At 42.4% G+C, this 6135-nt stretch overlaps 1 pseudogene; it reads right to left on the bottom strand.

The window, feature by feature from the left end:
* Positions 1 to 2062: 2062 nt before the first annotated feature.
* Positions 2063 to 2163, bottom strand: LOC112857609 (U6 spliceosomal RNA; annotated as a pseudogene).
* Between the last annotated feature and the right edge of the window lie 3972 nt (positions 2164 to 6135).

Below are 6135 nucleotides of genomic sequence, written 5' to 3'. Positions count from 1 at the left end.
TACCACTATTGTATCTAACAAAATTAACAATAATTTCCTAAAACTATTATCTAGTAGTCCATGTTCATGTCTCCCCAGTTGTCCCCAAAGTGTGTGCCATCAGGGATGACTTATTGCATTTGGCTGCTAGAGCCCTTCAAACATACCCATCTTTCCCCCCTACGTGACAATGACTTTTTGAAGAGCCAAAGCTGTCCACATACAACTTTTTTAAATATTCTATAACTTCAGTAGCTTGAAACAACTATTTCTCTTTTAAATTTTTAAAAGATCTTATTTTTAAGTAATCTCTATACCCAACGTGGGGCTTGAACTCACAACCCTGAGATTAAGAGTTGCATGCTCTACAGACTGACCAGCCAGGAGCCCTAAAAACAACTATTTGTATCTCCCGATTTTGTGAATCATGAATTCAGGCAGGGGCCAGTCAGACAATTGTTGTTTCACAGAACTCTGACAGAAATCACTTGCTGGTATTCAGGTGGCAGATGGACTGGGCACAGGGGCCTAGTTGGCTTCACTGTCATGTCTGCAGAGCACCTTGGTTGGGATGGCTGGAAGGCTGAGCTCAGCTGGGATCGCCCACGAGAGCATGTCCATGTAGCCTGTCTAGTGTGGTGGCCTCAGGGTGCTCAGGTTCTGATCTAATGGCCCATCAATCTGGGAGCGCGTATTTAGGTAAACAAGACAGAGGCTGCATTACTTTTTATGACCTAGCTTCAGAAATCACACAGCGTCATGTCCTCCATGCTGGATTGTCCGAACTAGTCACAGAGCCCATCCAGATTTAAAGAATTTGAAGCTATGTCTTAAAAATTGCCATGAGACCTTTGTGCCCTCCAGCCACAAATTATTTGCTTTTCTCTCACTTGCAAAATACACACACCCTTTTCCAAGACTTCTGCAAAATCTCATCCCATTAGGACATGAGGATCAGGCCCTTTGAGTTAGGCTTTTGCTCACCCTGGGCTCCTTGCGAAGCTTCTGTTGGACTACATCCTAAGGAGTACCAGCATACCTCAGAGGTACTGCAGGTTCCGTTCCAGACCATGCCAAGAGAGCGAGTCAAATGGATTTTTTGGTTTCGCAGTGCATATAAAATTCACATTATACTATACTGTAGTCCATTAAATGTGCAATAGCAGTGTCGAAAAAAAAACTGTACCACTTAACTTAAAAATATTGCTAAAAAATGCTGTCAGTCTGAGTTCTCAGCAAGTCATACTCACTGATCACAGGTCACCGTAACAAATATAATAATATTATATATAAATATAATTATATTATTATATATTATATGTAATATATATGTAATATATTATATTAAATATATAATATATATAATATAAATATTATATATAAATATAATAATAATGAAAACTTTTGAAATGTTGTGATAATGACCATTATGTGACACATAGATGTGAACTGCGCAAATGCTGTTGGGAAAATGGCACCAATAGCCTTGTTCTATGCAGAGTTGCCACAAACCTTCAATTTGCAAAAAGAAAAAATTTAAAAAATAATTTAAAAAAAATGCAATCTCTGTAAAGCACAATGAAACGAGGTATACCTGTATCAGAAGCATGCTGTCTAGCTGAAAGGAGCTATAAAGCATGCCCTTGAGAGTCTTAGAGAGTGTTTTGTACACCTGAGTGGATTATGAAGCACCATCTTGTCTGTCTGAGGATATAAAAAATATGTCTTACAGTCAGGTACCACATTCCCCCAAACAGTGTTTTATTAGTGGTGCCCTTGTAGAATGGCCCATATTCTGATTTTATCTACGTGTTTCCTCTTGTTGTCATTTAACTCTTTCTCACCACTCCCCTCCCCCCAATTCCCATATTTCCTGTGAAGTCTAGAGGCTTGATTGGATTCAGGTTGGAATCATAACTGAGTCAGCACACAGACCGCATGATATCTTACAGGCACAGAGGCTGCCCCACATTAGTGTGCTAGGCTTGATCACTTCCATATAGTGGTGACAAGTAGATCTCTCCATTGTAAGAGTTCATTTTCCTCTTTGTGATTAGCATGTAACCTGTGGGGCGGTCCTATGAGAACTATGGAATGCTTCACAAATTCATGTCATCCATGTGCAGGGTCCGTGCTAATCTTTCTGACCTCCTTCCAGTTTTACTCTGTGCTATGCAAGCAAGCCCTGGCCTTTAAGGTTAAATGAGGTCCTAAGGGTAGGGTCGTGATCCAATAGTACTGGTGTCCTTGTAAGAGGAAGCGACCCAAGGATGTGCGTGCACAGAGGAAAGGCCATGTGAGGCCATGGCAAGAGGGTGGCCATCTGCAAGCCAAGGAGAGAGGGGCCTCAGGAGAAACCATCCCTGCTAACACCTTGATCTTAGACTTTCAGCCTGAAGAACTATGAGAAAATTTTCCATTGTTTAGCTACCAGTCTGCAGTATTTTGTTATGGTGGCCCTAGCAAGCTAATAACACAGTTCTTGGAAGCCATTTAAGACTTACCAAGGAGTTTAGAGTTTATTATTTAACCCATGGGGGTGATTTGGGTTGTAAGCTGGGGAATAACAGGAAGATCACTGCAAGACAAGTACAAAGGAACTTTGGAGCAAGGAGAGAGCAGAGACAGAGAAAACCCAGTCAGGAGGGATTTTAAGAGTATGGGTGAAAAATGATGAGTGCTCAAACAGAGGCAAAAGAATGGACAGACAAAAGAATGATAAAAAGACAAAAGAATGATAAAAAGGTAGAATTAGCAGGGGCACCTGGATGGCTTGGTAGGTTGTGTGTCCGACTTTGGTTCAGGTCATGATCTCACAGTTGGTGAGTTCGAGTCCCACATCGGGTTCACCGCTGTCAGTGCAGAGCCTGCTTTGGATCCTCTCTTCCCCTCTCTCTGCCCCTCCCCTGCTTGCATTGTCTCAAAAATAAATAAAACATTAAAGAAGAAGAAGACAGAATCAGCAGTGTGTATTGACCAGTTGGACACAGGGAAGTGAGAGGGAAGCATTACTGAATTCTCCCACGTTCCTAACTGGGTAGTGATTGTAGTGGACATTTATTTGTTTTCTACCCAGCTTTCCCCGTCCTAAAAATACCCAGACCGTCACTCCAGAATTGACCCCCAATCTTTCCCATTGTGCAGCCCACATGCTTTGGTGAAGCTCACCCTAATGTGTAACATTGGTGGTGGGCTTTGACCGACTTACATTAATTAACACATTCCATTGCTCTGGCTATCGTTTTGGTTCAGGAGTGAGCATGTGGTCTAAACTTGCCAGTAAGGGTGAATGTCAGAACTCTCTACTAGAAGGCTGAGACTGAATGCTCTCCCTTCCCTGCCCCCAGAAAAGACCAAGGAATCCCGTAGACCCAGATTAGCTGGCAAACATCTAGTGACCCCCGTGGATGAGCCATAGACTAGAGCCGACTATGTGCGCAGCAAAACAAAGTTAGATCCCCAGAGACACTTTTGGGCTGCTGAATCAACTGACCATGAAGTCCTACACTCCCCAGTTATCTCGTCTAGAAATCCCCTGTTGTTGAAGCCATTTTGAACTGAATTTTCCTGTTACCTGCCAGATAGATACAGGTAATCAGGTGAATAGTGCAGCCATTAACTGGCATACAGAAGGCAGAAGGAGGGGCCGGTTTGAAGGAGAGAAATTTCATCTCGAACTTTGACAGTCCCACCTCTTTGCTCACAGTGGATGCTTGAGTCTGGAATGACTCCTCCCCTCCCGCCCCCACATTTGTGGACCTGCTGAAAAAGTCCTCTTCACACCCAAAGGCCCCATTCTTCTGCACCTTCCTCTGTAAAGCCTTTGTAAACCCCTATTCTGTCCAGGTGGGAAGTCACCACTCGTTCTGAGCTTCCGGAACACATCAGACACGGCTCTATCCGAGCTTTTATTACCTCATGTTACTATTTCCTCCACTGGGCAGCAACCCATCGTATTCTTCATGTCCACACCGGGAGCCCCGGGGCACCTAATAGGCATCTGAGCATCTTGATGAATAAATGATCCCTCTTCTTCCCCCATACTCTTCTCAAACTAATGAATTTACTTGCCACTCCGCCCACCTCGGACTGAGGGAAGCTCTGGCTATCAGATCATGGATTAAAATAAATAAAGACTACCCAAAAAAGAAGATGAAAATATAGGAATGTGAAGAAGGGGTATTTTTATGGAGCTGGGAACACAGAAAAAGAAAAGTTGGATCAAACAAGTACCTCGATTATAATGATGTGATCGCTGCTCCTTTGCCAAGTTTATGAGGGCGATGCATACACTGAGTCTCTCTGGGTATATGAGATGGGTTTACAATCTCCTCGTACTGCTGAAGACTGTGGGAAGAATCTAAAATCGGCACTACCCACACATAAGGTTGCATTATGCCTATCAATTTATTTTGATCTCATTGAAGGCGTTTTGGAGCAGTCCTCAAGAAATAGCTCAACCAAAAGAACATTTAAATTATGTAAAAATGAACTCCAGTGATTTAAATCCATTAACCTTATATAATAAAATTTCAAACATAGTACTGTAATTTTAAAATACAAAAAAAACCCCACTTTAATCATTTGAATTCAGAAGAAATAAGTTCTATCTGAATCTTTGCAGGGAAAAGTTGAAGAATACTGATCTATCGCCTTCAAGTCCATTTGGAAACGCGAATTGTTGAGGGGGGGGCGCGGCAAGTGTGGCCAAGCCTAGATCGACAACGATAATAATGAATGATGATGTTTATTTCACAAATGTTCACGGAGTGCTTGCTACATGCCAGGTATTATTTGAAGTGCGGAGGACACAGCAGTGAATTAACGTATCTGAATAGTGATGGTAAAAAGGAGATTTACTGAGCCCTTGCTATGTATGGGTCAGGCCCTGAGCTAAGAGCTCTGCCTATATTGGCCCTTTTGTTACACTCCTACCATTATTGTCCCCATTTTATAGGTGCAGAAGCTAAGCTTCAGACAGATAACTCCCCCCGAGGTCACAAAGCCAACTGAAGAGGTGCAAGTCGGACTCTACCCAGGCCTGTTGGATTCTGGAAGGAACACAGCAGCTGAATATAAATGGCTGCTGAAAATGTTCTGTGTGTAGGGGACTAAGCCATTTTACATCCTGTTTGCTCCTTTTGCTTAAACATTCCATATTTACAGTGGGTGGGAAGGTAAAATTCAGTATAGTTCTTTTTTTTTCCCCCAGTGCAAAAAGGTGTTTTTATGAAAGCATGGGAACAGGATCCATGGGCAGAAAGAGTTGCCAAATTCAGTATAATTCTACCAAAACTTCAACAACTTTAAATTAGTGGAGCCCAATCAGTGAGTTTTCTTCAGAGTATTATCAATGACAAGTTCACGGCTCTAGAAGATTATGTGACCTAGCCTGTACGTTGGCAAACTATTTCGTACCACTTCATTTTTTTTAATGTTTATTTATTTTTGAGAGAGAGAGAGAGAGAGAGAGAGAGCAAGTGAGAGCAAGCATGAGCAGGGGTGGGGCAGAGAGAGGGGGAGACACAGAACCTGAAGCAGGGGCCAGGCTCTGAGCTGTCAGCACAGAGCCCGACGTGGGCCTTGAACCCATGAACTGTGAGATCATGACCTGAGCCGAAGTTAGATGCTTAATCAACTAGGCCACCCAAGCGCCCCCATTTTGTACCACTTTAATTCAGTGTTTTCAGTGTTTCACTACTACCCTTTGTGACTGTTGTAATATGTGCATATCACTCATACTATTATTTACTTGAAATTGTTTTTTGGTTAATGTTTTAAAGGAAAATAATATCACTGCTATAAGTAAAGAGCCACTAATTCATTCAGCAAATATTTAGGAAGTGCCTGACATGCACGAGGTAGTGGGGATAGAGTCATGAAAAATACACCAAAAAGAATCCCTGTCTTCATGAAGCTAATATTCAAGTAGGGGTGACAGACAATAAACAAGTTAAAAAGGTAAAACAAATAGTACATAGGAGAGTGATAAATGCTGAGGGAAAAAAGGAGGGGGATATCAGCTGTCAGTTGGGGAGGGCTAAGATTTTGGATAGGGCAGTGAGGGAAGGCCTGAATGAGAAGATGACTCTTGAATAAAGACTAAAGGGACCACCCATGTGGAAATCCAACAGAAAGGCAATCCAGGAAGTGGGA

The sequence above is a fragment of the Puma concolor genome, chromosome E2, assembly GCF_028749965.1.
Source record: "Puma concolor isolate L17-30 chromosome E2, mPumCon1.1.hap2, whole genome shotgun sequence".
Classification (NCBI taxonomy): Eukaryota; Metazoa; Chordata; class Mammalia; order Carnivora; family Felidae; genus Puma; species Puma concolor.
The sequence above is the reverse complement of the archived record's forward strand: the minus strand, read 5'-3'. Positions and strand labels throughout refer to the sequence as shown.